The sequence below is a fragment of the Dermacentor variabilis genome, chromosome 1 (assembly GCF_050947875.1).
Source record: "Dermacentor variabilis isolate Ectoservices chromosome 1, ASM5094787v1, whole genome shotgun sequence".
Classification (NCBI taxonomy): domain Eukaryota; kingdom Metazoa; phylum Arthropoda; class Arachnida; order Ixodida; family Ixodidae; genus Dermacentor; species Dermacentor variabilis.
Genome location: NC_134568.1, coordinates 6,958,642 through 6,975,527, shown reverse-complemented (window position 1 = coordinate 6,975,527; position 16,886 = coordinate 6,958,642).

Sequence of the window (16,886 nt, the reverse complement as noted above, 5' to 3'; positions counted from 1 at the left end):
GGCATGAGTTTCAGTTGCTGGGCGATAGCGCATCTACCATGTCTGCGCGAGACGTAGCTCTGCGAAACTAAAACTGCTTCTCGATTTTGAAATGGCAAATTATCCGGTCAAGTTCGTCCCTGGCGTGGCGTAGCGGTACAGTGCCGGGCTTGGGATCTTCTGTATTCAAAAACATATATGCGCTGTCCAGGCACCGCATATTTAACGCGCTAGAGCTGTTTGTCGCATGAGTAGCCAGTGCCTCCCAGTACGCTACGCCTGCACAGCGCCCCAGCATCCAGCGCGCGGCACTGGGCCCCTAATCCGGCGCACTGGGTCCCTGTGGCACTGGGTTTTGCAATAGGGAAAGGTCACCTCCTCGAAGTATACGTTAGGATGAGTAAACACGTGGTATACACAAAGTTGGTTTCCCGGAGGTCACACAAAGTACAAGGAATCATAAAGGACACAGAGCGCACAAGAAGGAAACATAAAGGAAACATAAAGGCAATGGACATTTTCATAGGGGAACGGTGCACAGCAAATCGTACGCTGCGGCCCGCGGTAAGAAGATCGTCGCTTCCTTTCCCATGGTTGTGTGGCTTATAACCCCTTCAGTCCGTCAGGGTCACGTACCTTTCAGCCAGTCGGCGAGCCCGTAGACGTGTCGTCATTTTCATCCAGTCATAGAGCCTGTGCAAGTGGCCTCATGTTCCGGCCCTTCCTGGGCTCTACTCTCCGACGTCCGCATCCGTCCGGTGTTGCTTTCTTGCCTCGTCGTCCTTGAACGACCTTTCTGTGGTGCAAAGTAGATTTCCTGGGGACTAAGGTCAACTTCCTTGACACCTGCTGACCTGCATGTACACTTTCGGGAAGCGTCACTCAGGGGGGGGGGGAGACAAAATCTCCCCGCGTGACACACGAGGGCGGGATGGCCAGCCTGCGTGGCGGGTCCGTTAGCACAGTCGACGCGCACTTACGCACCATTTTTAGTGCCGTCAATTCCCCTGCACACAATTATGGACGAAGCAAGTAAGCTGCTGGCAGTGCCGTTTTTTGAGTGTCAACGACGCCATGTTCGCACGGGGAATTTGGTTCGTCGTGAGAATCCAGCTTCAACAGCTCATCCGCAGTGCGTGATAGTACAAGTGTGCAGCACGTACATCTGAAGTGGCTATAATAGTTGGCGTTTGGTGATGAACGCGCCATGCAATGGGCGCGCGCTCGCCCTTTGCGTCAGAGCCTTTGTTCCAACCACCGACCAGTAGCCTCAGACCTCCAATCACTAACCACGATAACGGGTGAAGGATCCAAGGAATGGTATTAGCTTAAAAACACTCAGTGCCCTTCCACTCTGTGAAGAACAATGACCAGCTAAGCTGTGTACGTGGGCCCTTAATGGCGAACTGCACCTCCGCCGCGGGTCGGCCTGGTATTGCACTATCTTCGGGATCGGCCCAAGTAAGGGGAGTGCTAAACGTCTGATTCATCTCCGCCGCGGCTCGGGCCGGTATTTCACTATCTTCGGGAGGGGCCCACGTACGGGGAGTGCTTAACGCCTGCTTCACCTCCGCGCGGGTCGGGCCGGTATTGCACTATCTTCGGGATCGGCCCAGGTATGGGGAGTGCTTAACGCCTGCTTCACTTCCGCTGAGGGTGGGTCCGGCATTGCACTGTAAGCTGCTGTCTGCTTCGGGATCGGTCTACGTATGGAAAGTTTTTTGCTTACAACGGCACGAACACTTCTCATGTAATGTCCCTTATGGGACCCTTAAGGTTTAATAAATAAAAATTTCCTTGCATAGTAGAGGTATACACCTTCGCTGTAAAACGCTTGCGTAACAACCTTTGCATACGCTGAGGAAAGCCACGTGGCCAAAATTAATCTAGGACTCTACGCTATGGCCTCTCTGAGAGCCCTCATGACTACGTTATATTGGTGAACTCCATCAGTCAATCAACGCGAAATAGCAGGGCCAATTCCCTGCTACAGATGTCCAATTGAAATGCAGGGTGAATGCAAAGGTCAGGTACATGTAGCCACTTGGCAACGGAAACCACTGCCTCCGATAGCTTCTAAGTGCAGCATCCCTCAGTGCTTTCGCATGGGTTGGTCCATAAATATTGAACACACACACACACACACACGCACACACACACACACACACACACACACACACACATATATATATATATATATATATATATATATATATATACAGTATATATATAGGATTTGGTGATCGGGTCACGAGTGAAGAAGCAATGCCTCTCGAGGCTTTCTTACTAGCATACTTTGGTGTCCGTTTCTTCTAACATCCACCAACTGCGTAGGTGCAACTGACGTTATAGGATCTTGTATCAGTTTATATAGCGCATAATTCATGCCAACAATCCTGAATGTCTCTTTCACCCTTAGCTCCTATGAACAATTAATCAACCCCGGTCGACTGTGGTGTTTAGCTAAAGGTCGTGTGCTACAGGCATTGTTAGTTCACTGGCGGGATTTATGATGCAAGCGCATAGTAAATAGCTGCTGAACCTTGTGGAAATCGTCAGCATGGGGTACTTCGGCCGTATGAAAAGCACCTATGTTTCAGAAATATATAGAAGTAGTTACTTTGAACAGTAAACCAATCAGAAAGAGGCAATCAACGTCGTCAGACGTGAATACATGTCAAACTGAACAATAGGAGCATAAAAGAAAAGGGATAGAGAAATAGCTGTACATAGGCTGGTTGCTTTGTTACTGACAGCAAGCATACGATTGCATTTCTTTTTCGGTTTTAAAAGTTACTCGAACATATGGTACAACAAGGAAGAAACGAATAAAACAATTGAGAGGAGTGTTATTCCATCATTATATTTTCGTAAATATAATACTTATAGACCTCCTTATGTTTCTGACGTAGAGAGCATGAGGTGATGCTGGTGCTAGTAACGATGTCCAACTGGGGTTACCGGCTTTTCCCCTTGCCCATAGGAATAGTCTGTATCAGACCAATAAGTTTCTTATTTGTGTTCGCAGTGCAGTTATAAAGTGAGAATTTCGCTGTGAGAATGTTCTTTTGCATAATAAAAGATCTTGTAAAACTGAGTTACAGTACTTCAAACAGGGTGTATATTTCAAATACAAGTATTTCGGCACAAGCAATACCCCCAATACGTAGTAGCATAGACAGGCATGTGTTTCGTGTGTTGCTGAGCCTTCACCGGGAGAAAAGGGATGAAGGTGAGCGTCGGCACACGTCGTTTGATTCCAGCTATCCTGGTACAGAAAAAAAAATTGGCGGGGAGGCACACGTACTCGCTGTCCCTCCCTCTTTTTTCTACCAGAGCCTGGGGGGTACGCCTCCGCCATTTGCATGCCATGAATGAACACAACGCTACATACCTTGAGATCCTGTGGAGCCTCATGACCAACTAAACCTTGTACAGAGCGGAGGTGATGCAAGTGGGCTTATGCTGGATTTCAAGCAACTGCTGCCGTAAGAAGGCCACACGTGCATCAAATATGGGCATAACCAAGCAGCTTCGCCAGACATCAACATGGATTTGCAAGGCGCTCCAAGGAGGTGCCACCGAGATGCCCAGCAGCTGAGCCAGGTTCCAAGAGGGCGAAAAAAAGGCCCCATCCACTCTAGAGATTGCCAGTTCAAATGTGTCAAGTGCAAGGCTGCACTGAAGGGTTCCAACCTCCAGCCTGATGGGTTCTATGATTGCCTAGTAACAGTATCAAGTTGCATTCACGGCCAAATATGAAACTTGGGCACCTCTTTTCTTACGTCAGAGTCAAATTGCTGCGCTTGCTTCCGTTTACAGGATCAAAGCATCGCAACATCACAGTGCTCTGCTTACATTAAAGAAAAACTTCAATTGCAGCAGAACTAAAAATGCAGCCGTGTGTTTTATGCGATGGAAGCTGGGAACATCATCTGTAAAATTGTAATAGATGCTGTGTTGAAGTTATCGAAGTGCAGCAATTATTCACTTGCTAAGACTGCAAGAAGCCTTAACGCTTCAGTATGTCACTAGGACTTATGTGTTTGACGGCCGGCCAGCTGGCATAACCACTAGCAGAAGTATAACACCGAGAGATATAAGCCAGGAACATACGCTATCATTGCAAACATTGTTAAATTGAATGATACGCGCACAACTAGAGTAGCACAAAGGTACAACTCGCGAGACAGATAAGTGAAGCAGATATGATAGACCTAGTAGAAGAGCAATGTGTCAGTACCCCCGCCATTTTCTTACTACACAAAGAAATTGCTTTTCTGAACAAGCGTTTAGAATGTAATGTTCTCTTTTTTTCATCCTGCGCAACAAAAGCATTATTAGTGTTTCCTGTGCCAATAATTATGTTTGAAAGTCAGCCGCGAGTGGGTCTGGTTTCTACAGCCGACCCTTGTCTAAATGCGCTATGATTTACCTAGTATTAAAACAGTCTCCGTGGCGTGTTGGGGTGACCTGTGGATATTTCCGTGGAAATGCACATGGCGCCATGGAAGCACAGGCTAGGAACATAGACAGTACCAAGTGCTGAGCACCACCCTGGATGCTGCACTGGGTCCAAGTTACTCAAGTCCAACAATTACTCACTTGCTCAGACAGCTGGACGCTTGAACATTATAGTATGTCTTGGAGATAATTTTCACCTGCACAACTGTGAGGTGCTGTTCGGTGAATATGAGATTTTTCAAATACTTATGCCCCACTCATCCTGAAGTAAAGATGGCTCAAGACAAGCCTGCTTTGGACGTCTAAGAGTTTGAGTTAAAAGAAGATGAATTTCTTAGTGGGCCATGATACCAGTGATCTGACAGTCCCTATACAGGGAAATGAAAAAGCAAGATTAGGCAAATGCAAACATCTAGGAGTACTCACGAAAAGTGGTAAGACTTACGCAGTACAACTAGGGCACATAATCAAATTAAAGAGTAAGTGAAGCGCAGCCACAATGGAACAGAGAGCTATGGTATATTGACAAGTACAAGATCGCTATAACGTAAACCTGCTCCAAACTTTTCTATTCTAGTTCTGGAATCAGCCCAAAACTATTGGTCAAAAAATGTCGGCTCACCCCAACTTCGCACATCTCTCACGTGGAGACACGAAAACCGCCATAGCTCCCCATGTAATGTGACGTGGACACACTGATTATGCATGATTAACCCGAACAAAAAATAATTATTGCTGATTCGATACCGTTTCAGCATTAGTCCTCGGCTATTGGTCAAGTTTTCGGGCTGCGCCCATTTTCCCTGTCTGTTATACGACGTCATAAAACCTCGAAAACTTGCTGCGTGAGTGACATGTATGTGTTAAAGATGAATTAATTTGCCGAACAAAACCGAATTTTTTCTCAGTAGCCAGAGCCTGCCCCGTTCCGAAAGGAATAGACGATGGCGCCCAGCCGATCACTCAGGCATCGCTACACGCACCTGCTCATGAGCATGGATTTATTTCCGTATAATAAACGTTATCGAGCCCTTTCGTCACGTACACGACATCGCTCTGCCAACTCTTCTTTGCTGGGGATCCGTTTTAGCGGCATTTTTCACCTTTCCTTGAACGCCGCCGCAGTTTTCGACTAGCCGCCGCGAGTTAACTAAGAAGAAGCGGGCCAATCGCTGGCGCTGGCACCACCCCCTTCATCCTGTTATTTATTTTCACTGCACTGGCTCTTCCCCATCGACGCTCTCTCCACTTGCGCGTGCTCCTCGCCTGTTGTCAGCGCATTATACAGGAATAACTGCGGCGTGTAGGTAATAATAATATTTGGGGTTTTACGTGCCAAAACCACTTTCTGATTATGAGGCACGCCGTAGTGGAGGACTCCGGAAATTTTGACCACCTGGGGTTCTTTAACGTGCACCTAAATCTAAGCACACGGGTGTTTTCGCATTTCGCCCACATCGAAATGGGGCCGCCATGGCCGGGGTTAGATCCCGCGACCTCGTGCTCAGCAGCCCAACACCATAGCCACTGAGCAACCACGGCGGGTTTTTTTGGGTCCTGGTCCGGGACTGGCGTGTAGGTACTGTTATTCTTTTTGAAAGCGGACAAAAGCACTTCTTATGAACGAGGAGAGCGTTACAATGCGCCGTTGAGACAACGCGGTGGGTCAGCGCCCGATGCTTGCGTCGGCGGTTACGTAAATTTGACGTAACTTTGAGATTGGAATAAAAAGAGATTGAAATACTCTAACGTTATAGGGCCCCAAGGTTGCGTAAGGAGTGTGGAAACTTGTACATGTACTTACTCTGTCACGCTCAAAATTCGAAGTGGAATTGGGACTCGTGATTAATCTTTGCGAGAGATAAGGATTAAGGCCACAAGAAAAAAATTCTAATGAAGCAGTACGGAAGGTTAGACCTGGAACTACCTTGATGTATACGTATTCTCAGCCAAATCTGCTCTGAAAAACAAATGAAGAATAGAAGCAACAATAGATAACTGGCTAGGGTAAGTACACGTACAATAGAAATGACTTGCAATGAAGAAAGAGAGCCAAAAAAATTTGGCACTTAATGTGCAAATGTATTTCAGACAGGAACAGAAAAAATGTTAAAGTTATGCTCAAGCAATATACTAAATAGGCAGTATTTAGAGGACACCTACCCTTGAACTATGTTGAAGAGCGGAGAATGTACTCATAAAGAAAACATTTTTCACAATTAAAGGTGAATTGTCCTTCTGTACGAAACAAGATTTGGCAGTCGGACAATGGCCAAACAAGATAGCCGGCCTAGCAAGTTGATCTTAAAGGTATATTTACTGTGAGGCAATGAAGTAAGCCAGAGTGAATAATGCAGAGTTGGTAGCACTTGCAGCACCATTGACAAAAGGAATGCATGCACATCCCTTAGCCATGGACGCATAGGCACACTCTCTGACGACAGTGAGGACTACAGAATGATGGCTCTATCCTACTGCTGTGCACCATACGTGCTTTGTGATCACGTGCCAAACAATACCAGTCATGTGTAAATTGAACCTGCAGTCACCGACCTCGTCTAGTGATGCATCCCACCCGCCTTACATGTTCATGCCTTGAAATTGCATGTGCACTAAAAAAATTTAATTAGATGCCTTTGCTTTAGATTTGGATGTGCTACATGCATCGCGAGTCATCTGTAGGAATGTCTACGCTTGTCCGCTCGCAAATTACGTGAGTGGCACTACAGTCCTGCAATTGAATTGACAGTACACGAGCCTTTCTACTGTATGACAATTCATATCGGTGACTCCTTAAATACCAGAGCACAACAGAGTGTGGCATCAAGCTGGACCAGGTATAAGTAGTGCTGCCAACATGCAACCCCCAGGGCTACAGCCATGGACTCTCTTAGGCAGACTTGCGCTGGAAGAAGAAATCGTTGTCGATATTTCAGGAGCAACAGCTACACAAGGAAACATGGCAGTTGTCTGTACAAAAATTTTGCGCAATGAGATGGGCTCATGGCCAAAGGGCTCCTTTGCAATGCTATCTCGCAAGGATTTCTGATATCGCCTCTGGGTGAGTCCTTTCTTGGCAAACGATTGGCACACGATTTCTGTGCAAGACTGAGGTCTGCATTTCTGTTCTGCTCTAGTGCTTGCCGTTCTCTTAGATGCCTACGTTTACTTCTTTCCGGTGGTGTGCAAGAAAATTCCGGGCCTGAGCGTGACAACATTAGGTCTTCACTTGAGTGTTCCAGAAACAACTCGTCCACATAAAGTTGTACAGGCTACCACACTTAACGAATCGAAGTAGGTTAAAGTAAAAACAAGAGGCTGTAGAAAGAAAGCACGGTGTTTCCACTCAGTGTGTGCAAATTTTATGATACAAAAGAAGGAAATAAAATGAATGAATGCATAAATCAATGAGACAAGTTTAGGTCACTCTCTGAAAGAGTTGAACCGCTAGAAAGAACTGTCGTTTAATTCACTCCCGGCGGATCTGCTGCATCCAACACTCAGGTACGTGAAAAATGGGACCGCCTGCACTCTGTTACGCTGAGATGCGACGATGCGGAAAACCTCTGACGGAAGAACTTGCTGCTTTTTGGCATAGATGATAGCCTATAGCAAACCAGAACTACGTCACCAAAAACGAAAACGAGAGCTACATCCCTAACCCAAAACTACTCTCAGATAACTGCGGCTATAATATTTACCGGTGTGAGCGAGTAGGAAAAAGAGGGGGCGGCGTCCTTTAAGCTGTCAAAAGTTTTTCACCCTCCTTTTCAGTCAATGATTGAGCGAAGCTTGAGATTATTTGGGTCGCATGCGTTTTTTCTTCTGTAAGATTCTTGTTAGGAGCGCCTTCTTCATTTGTCCAACAGCTGCATGATACTAAAGCTAGTGCTCTTGATCTTTATGATGCAGATATTATTTATACTCTGGGTGATTTCAATTAGTCGTTAGTTGATCAATCGGCTCTATCGTCTTCCTGCCGTGTTTCCAATGAATATGTAAACATAACACTGACAATCCGAATGTTATTTGGGGAAGGACAAATAAAATTGGATAAAAAGAGAAGTTGCCGCCTGTGGTATAGGCTAACCCACAACCCCGACATCATAACGGGCCCGTCGCACTCCAATTTTGCGTGGCGCCCAACTAAGTGTGTTCTTACAATTCACGTTGATGACAACAGCCACACCTGCCTCTAATAAGCGATTCTTTGCTTTCGTTAAAGTAGGTTTTTGGAGTGAAGTGGGTGCTGTGCCAATTTAAATTTCCGGCGAACCTTTACTCCCATAAGCTGAAGCGCTGCATTCGTATGGTGTGAAAACAGTACATAAAGCTAGCACAGACTTTGATTTACAACTTCACAAATTCATGAAATTCACAAATTCATCAAAAACGTTCACCAACGCATCCTACTCAAAGCTGTTCCGAATTAACCACTTTCGTCACTAGTAAGTGAAATTACCTATCGCGGAGTTGAACACCCCAAGCTAACGAATGTCTCTGAGAAATGGCGCAGTCAGGAGTCTCTGGGTTTATTTAAGCCAGCTTATGAACTTCACAGTGCAGGAAAACATAAAAACATTTTACGCCAACCCGGCCCTGCGAAAGCGAATGTCCAGCGAAGCTGTTGGAAGCCACCACTACAACTGCTGAGGGGGGTATGCAATGCTTTATTGCTTTAGAGTATTGACAGTAATGGTAATTTTGACAGCACGCCGCCGCACGTAGCGGGGCTTCACCAGCTGGTTCTTTGACATACAAAAGGCTAGAGACGTCACTCCACACGTCGCATGCTGCGGTGGGCGCGCCAGCTTGCGCAACAGTAATCTTTACCGGGAAACGTACACGGGGAGCACTACGTGCTTCGCGTTGATATCAGGAGCACCTTATCCTCAATTATGTGGTTCATAGTATTGATGTGTGCTCGTTCTTTATTGAAACGTATGCTGTTCTCTATACTTTATGCGTGATTCCAAAGAATCTACGTACTGGTCACTTTGATGACTGCTTGAAGCCTCTGCCTTACGTGGAGACGAGCCACTGCTCTTGGCGCTGCACTTCCGCCGGGATGGGCCCACATTTTTTCCGACGGACGCGGACACGAAAAATGGCCAGCAACTAGAGGCTAACAACTTCGCTGTAATACATAAGCCTTGCAAATCGAAGCTTTCCTGGGGAACTCACCCTGACCTTCTTGACCTTGGCAGCTGGGTGCTCCTGCTGTCTTGCCGAATAGATTATGCTTAAAGAAACATTAATTACGCCTTGGATAGGGAGCTCAAACTTAGGTTCTGCATCCCAACAGTTCGACGCTCTATCAATTGCGCTTGCCAATTACGGCCATTGTGCAATTTGTGCCAACGCCAAATAGCTCTTTGAGATGGTCACCGTGTGTTTCACATCGCGTGGCGCAGGAGCGCGAGAGCATATGTGAACGCGCCGGTTTGCTTTACACGAAAGACACGGGAATGAACTGGGCAAATTTAGGGCATTTGACTAACCGCTTCAGGAAGCTTCGCTTCACATAGATTGCCAAGATAAGTGTTGTATCCGTATATATATATATATATATATATATATATATATATATATATATATATATATATATATATATATATATATATATATATATATATATATATATACGGATATATATATAGTGTAACGAAGAAGTGACGGTCAGTTGGGCGCATCACCAGCGCTTTACACGCGGGGCCGGTTCTGACTGCTCGCAGGGTTTTGAATACCACACCGAGTTCGACCTCTCACTCCTTGCGTACCCTATTAAAATACACCTTGACATTTGGTGGAGGTGCGGGGGTACAACTCCATCAAAGCTGGAACTCCGAAGCCGAACCATTCAGCCATCTCGGCCCATGCCGGACAATCCTGCCCAGCCTTCTCGAACCATGCCTGACGATCCAGTCCAACAAGCTGCAGTCACGGCACCAGCTGTCATCTGTCCTGGCGTGCAGCGTCAGCGGGATCCTGTTATTTTTGCGGGTACCGGTGATCAGGACGTCGAGGACTGGCTTGCCTCGTACGACAGAGTCGGCACGCACAACCACTGGGATGATACGGCAAAGCTCAACAACGTAATTTTATACTTGAGCAACGTTGCACACTTGTGGTATCGTAACCATGAATCCGACATACCGACATGGTCGGCGTTCAAGACGCACTTCACGGAAGTCTTTGGTCGTCCTGCTGTTCGCAAACTGCTGGCCGAACAACACCTGCGCGGACGCGCGCAGCAACCAGGTGACAATTTCAGCAGCTACATCGAAGACTTCGTTAATCTGTGCAACAGAATCGACGCAACGATGTCAGAAGCCAACAAAATCAGGCACATGGTCAAGGGAATTGAGGACGACGCTTTTCAAATGTTGGTCGCCCGAAACTCAGCCACAGTGTCTGTCGTCATTGCATTGTGTCACAGTTACGGTGAACTTAGAACGTAGCGAGTAGTCACACGACATGCGTCCTCAAAATTTGGCGTGGTCTCAGGTCTGACGCTAGATATTGACGAGTCACCTCTAATGCACCAAATAAAGGAATGCGTACGAGAAGAAGTTGCTCGGTAGCTTTCCCTGGTGCCCTATAGGAACGCGCAACCATACTCTCCAATGACACCGGGGTTACAGAGCGTCATCAAGGAGCAAGTCACCGCGTGTCTACCAGCTGTTATTCAACCGCCTACCGTTGCGGCGCCCCTGATGTACGCTGACGTCGCTGCAAGGCCGCCCTTTGCTTCACGTCCACTTTTCCAAGCTGTTGCGCGACCACCCCCGATTCCCTTCTCACCGCCTGCCCCACAGCTACCACGTCAGCCAAATCCTTGGCACACCGCTGACAACCGCCCAATTTGTTAGCAATGTGGTATTCCGGGACACGTTGCCCGCTTTTGTCGACGCCGTATACTGCATATTTATGATAACCGCCGACCCACGAGCACTTACACCCCTCGACAGATACAATCTCCTGCGGCGCCGGATGAAACCCCTGTTCTCAACGCTGCTCGTCGTTCCCCATCCGCACACCGCCGCTCCATCTCACCGATGAGACGCCGGCCAAGCCCTCTACCTCAGGGAAACTAAGTGCCGGAGTTCCCGAGTCGAGGACTTCGTCCCCTTCGATTTACCAAAGGCCCCGAAATAACCTCTGCAACGTCATTGAGGCATACGTCGAAGGGATTACAACATTCGCACTGGTCGATGCGGGCGCAGCAATTTCGATGTTACGGTGTGTATTTGAGTACTGCAAGCGAACAGCCTGTGGAACCATTGGGAGACAGCAGTGCACGTGTTGTCATCGAGGAGACGCTTCATGTCATTGAATTCGTTGTGCTGCCGTCCTGCTCCCACGATGTTATCGTAGGCTGGGATTTCCTTTCCTCAAACAATGTCATCATTGACTTTGCCCGCGCCAAGGTGGAGTTGTCTTTTCTTGCCGATGAAGCCATGGACCAAGATCCTGTGACGTCTACAAAAATGCTTGTCGCCGAAGTTACTGATATTCCTCCTCGGTCAGCCGCCGTCTTCTCCATATCTTGCGCGGCAGCCCGTGACGCAACCGTGCTATTCATGCAATGTGACTTCTTGGTCCGTCGGCGTTCTCATCCGTTGCCATTTGCCGTCATCGCTCTCAGTGCTGCCGTGGTGTCATGTGTGTGTGCAATGTGTCTATTCTGCCGATTACTTTGCATCGCGGAGAGTGCCTCGGTTACGTGCAAATTGTGGATTCTTCAATGCTCTCCGATGCTTCCGACGACGCAAATTCGACGTCCCTTGCCGGCCTCGACAATGCCAATCGACCGCCGGTGGAGTGCTTCCATCCGTCAATCTCCGGTGATCTGACAACCACACAACGCGTGCAACTTATCAGCTTGCTACGCGAATTCACCACCCCCTTCGACTGCCATCAACATTATCTCGGCCACACTACCACAACATCGCACAGCATCGACACCGGTTCGCACGCCCCACTCCAGCAGCGTCCTTACCGTGTCAGCTTCTGAATGCCGTGTCATAGACGAAACGAGCAATATGCTTTAGCGTGGCGTGATTCAGCCATCCCATAGCCCGTGGGCGTCGCCAATCGTCCTCGTAAAAAAAGAAAGCTGGTTCTATTCGCTTCTGCGTAGATTACAAAGGCCTTAACAAAATTACGCGCAAAGGCGTATTTCCCCTACCGCGCATAAACGGTGCTCGTGACTGCTTGCAAGGTGTCGAGTTCTTTTCCTCTTTGGATTTACCGTCTGGATATTGGCAAGTCCCCATGGCAGAGGCTGACCATTCGAAAACAGCCTTCGTCACACCGAACGGATTATACGAATTGAATGTCATGCCATTTGGCCATGCGCCCGCTACTTTCGAGCGTATGATGGACAGCATCTTGCGCGGTGTCAAGTTGCACACGTGTTTGTGCAACCTAGATGATGTCTTTGTCTTCTCACCTGATTTCCTCACTCACTTTCAATGATTAAGAGAGGTATTAAGCTGCCTTACTAAGGCTGGCCTGCACTTAACATGTTTCTTTCCTGCCCGTAAGCTTAACATCTTAGACCACGTCATAGCCAAAGAAGGCGTGCTTCCGGATCCTGCACAACTCCGTGCAGTTGCGGAGTTTGCCAAACCCACCAACCTGAAGACACTACGCAGTTTCGTCGGCCTTTGCTCCTACTTTCGCCGCTTTCCTTTGTAAAGAACTTCGCTATGATCATCGCCTCTTTGAATCAACTGCTGGCTGGAGGCAACGCCCTATCTGCCTGGTCAAAAGCATGCGATGATGCGTTCACGACCCTCCGCCATCTGCTTACCTCTCCTCCTATTTTGTGACATTTTGACCCCGCTGTCCCAACTGAGGTCCATACAGATGCTAGTTGAGTCGGCCTTGCGGTGGTTCTTGCCCAACGCAAACGTGGTTTTGAGGAATACCTCGTTGCTTATGCTAGCCGCTCGCTGACGAAGACGTAGCTAAACAACTCTGTTACACAAAAGGAGTGTTTAGCCATACTATGGGCCCTTACGAAATTTCGACCCTACTTACACGGCCGCCAATTTGATGTAGTAACGGACCACCATGGGGTGTGCTGGCTCTCCTCATTGAAAAAGCCCTCCGGCTGCCTCGCACGCTGGGCGCTCCGTTTGCAAGAGTACGACATCCCGGTCGTGTACCGCTCTGGACACAAGCATACCGATGCCGACGCTCTCTCTCGCTCGCCCATTTAAGCTGACGCGCTCAGTCTTTGTTCACTCAACTTTGTCGTGTAGCACTTGCCATCGATGATATGAGCTCTGAGCAGAGCAAGGACCCGTGGATTCCTTCGCTTTTGGAGTTTCTCGCTGATCCTCCCACTGTCACAGCATCTAGGACGCTACGACGGCAGGCGCATCAATTTGTGGTTCGCGACCAACTTCTCTACCGTCGCAACTATCTCCTTGAGGGTCCGCAACAGCTCCTCGTAGTATACCGCGTCATCTTCGGGCTGATTTATGCGCATCGTTTCGCACTGATCACCAATGTGCACACGGTTGGCGTGCTAAAGACCTACACCTGCCTTAGGCTCCAGTATTACTAGCCTGGCACGTACAAGTTCGTTCGCAAGTACGTCCGCTGCTGCCTCGACGGCCAGCCTGAAAATCGGTCTCTACTTCTACTGCCGCACCTTTGCAGCCGCTTCCTTGTCCGTCCCGTCCTAATTATCTCGTCGGAATAGACTTTAAGGTCCACTTCCTTGTGCCGGGGCTGGCAACCGCTGGATTATCGTAGCAGTGGATCATCTCACACGCTATGCAGAAACCGCTGCACTTCCATCTGCCATTGCCCAAGACATTGGATCATTCATACTGCGGCATTTTGTTCTTCGTGACGGAGCCCCTCGAGAACTTCTTACTGATCGAGGCCGCGCTTTTCTCTCGGAAGTCGTGACTTCGCTTCTGAAGGAGTGTAACATCATCTACAGGACCACTAGCGCGTACCATCCGCAAACGAACGGGTAAACGGAGCGTTTCAACCGTACTCTTGGCGACATGCTCGCCATGTGCGTCGCATCCGACCATTCCAACTGGGACGCTGTGCTTCCGTTCATCACGTTCGCCTATAATACTGCCACTCAAGCCACCGCTTGTTTTTCTCCGTTTTTGTTACTGTAAGGCCGCGAACCTTCCTGCACCATCGATACCATTCTACCCTACCAGCCTGATTCATCAGAACCAGTTCCTCTCTCTCAAGCTGCGCAGCATGCCAAAAAATGCAGGCAACTCGCCCGCTGCCCTACCACCGCAGATGAGACACACCAGAAGCTTCGTTGTGGTGGTTCTGGCCCCCAAGCTCCCCTTCCGATTCATTGGTTTGGCTGTGGATTGCACCTTTAGCTCGCGGCCTTTCTTCTAAGCTGCTCCCACGATATCATGGACCTTACCGTTTTATTGCGCAAAGTTCCCCCGTGAACTATGGCGTTGAGCCTGTGATGCCCTCTTCTGATCAACGTCGTCGCGGTCGCGAAACTGTTCACGTAGATTGGCTAAGGCCTTCTACGAGCCCTCTATGCTACCTTATGCTTAGATCGCAAGGATGGCGCCTATTTCTCCGGGGGAGAAATGTAACGAAGAAGATGCTCCGGTGTAAAGCGTATGAAATGTAACGAACAAGTGCCGGTCAGTCAGGCGCATCAATAGCTCTTTAAGCACGGGCCGGCTCAGACAGCTCGCAGGGTTTTGACTACCGCACCGAGTTTGACCTCGTACACCTTGCGTAAGCTGTCAATAAACACCTTCACAACATTATATATATATATATATATATATATATATATATATTTCATTCCGAACACATCTGAATATGGTCTCCGCGGCCCGTAATCGAACCGGGGACTTCTTGCTCAGCAGCAGAACACCCCGTTCTGACGATGGACCACATGATGTTGCAAGTAGTATTCCAAATCACGACAAAAAAGCTTCTGGGGTTTTACGTGACCTAACCACGATTTATATTGAGGTACGCCGTGGTCGAGGACTCCGAGTTAATTTTTGACCACCAGGGGTTCTCTAATGTGCCCCCAGTGCACGGGATACGCACGTTTCTGCATTTCACCCGAGTTGAAACGCGGCCGCCGTGGCCGGGATTCGATCCCGCGCCCTCGGTTATAGTAGCACAACGCCATCCTCCATGCCACCACGGCGGGTGCACGCCGAAAAACGTGTGCAAGGCATAGGAGAACACCTTGAATCTGTAGTGTTTAGGTTTCATTACTATGTTATTATTCATGTAAGCCTACCCTATAAAGGCCGTTCAAAAATAAAGAAATAAATAAAAGCACGCCCACCTGCTTAATAGGAGAGAGAAAAAAGCGAAAGCGACGAGGAGGGCACACATTATCACATTGCATGTCGAGCAGAGTTCGGCCATTACAGATGAAAGGCATGTCCCGTAGTTTATAGGTTTGCAAGTCTCGTATAGGGTTGAAGCGCGACCTTATCAGAAATCATAGAACGTTGAGCGTAGTTTGAGACAGATTAAGTTGCTTAAACTTGAGCAGCAGCGCAGGGCAACAACTGGTGAAACTTTCGCAAGCTAACAGCAACTGTTCAAGAGTTCTCTGCCGTGCCGGCAAGCCGGGAACGAAGCTAGGGCTCATCTCACGTCCTTGTTGAAAGCGATGTGGTTCATTAACGCACTGGATACGTAACTCGGGCAAGACAGTCGTACTGCAGGGGGTTGAAGCCGGGCCACAGATTCGTCTGGGATGATGATCCCTCGGCGATACGTCCATTTGGGTTTATTCCGGAGGGCTCGTCATTTTGAGCCACGTGAGAAGCCTGCCTGCGGGTGCAGCCCAGTTGTAAGACTATCGAGCTGTTCTGCTGGGAGGGGTTCGATGCCAGCATCACGCAAACTTTCTTTTATTCAAGATGCCTGAAACGATACGAGAAAGTAACCTACCTACCTATAACTGGGTGCCTTGAATGAGGCAAGCTATCCGTGACATTGAAGATATTTGCATTTATGAAGTGTTGCTCGTTTGTCATATTGGAATATCTTGAATCGCACTCCACGTATCCATATAACAGCTTTGCCAAGTAACCTATAAACTGGCACGTTCATTTTATCCCTATTAAGGGATGGATGAAATCTGGTTCTGATAATATCCGTGTGTGCTTTATTGTGACATTACGAAGTTAATTTTATATTTCACAATTCTAAAACATTCTTCCGTTTCGGTTAACTCTTCTAGGCAATTTGGAGTATCAAACCCATACCTTTTCACCAGCAGTCACTTTACCGATTCTTTCAATTGCATCGTATTTAACTCGGACGTAGACGCAAATATTTCTGCAGTTCATGACAATTTGTTAGAAACGCATCAACTTAACCGCAAAGCGTGAAATAGGCACGCCCGTCATTTACAGACAGGATAGCAGCGCCGCTGCTGATTTTCCGAG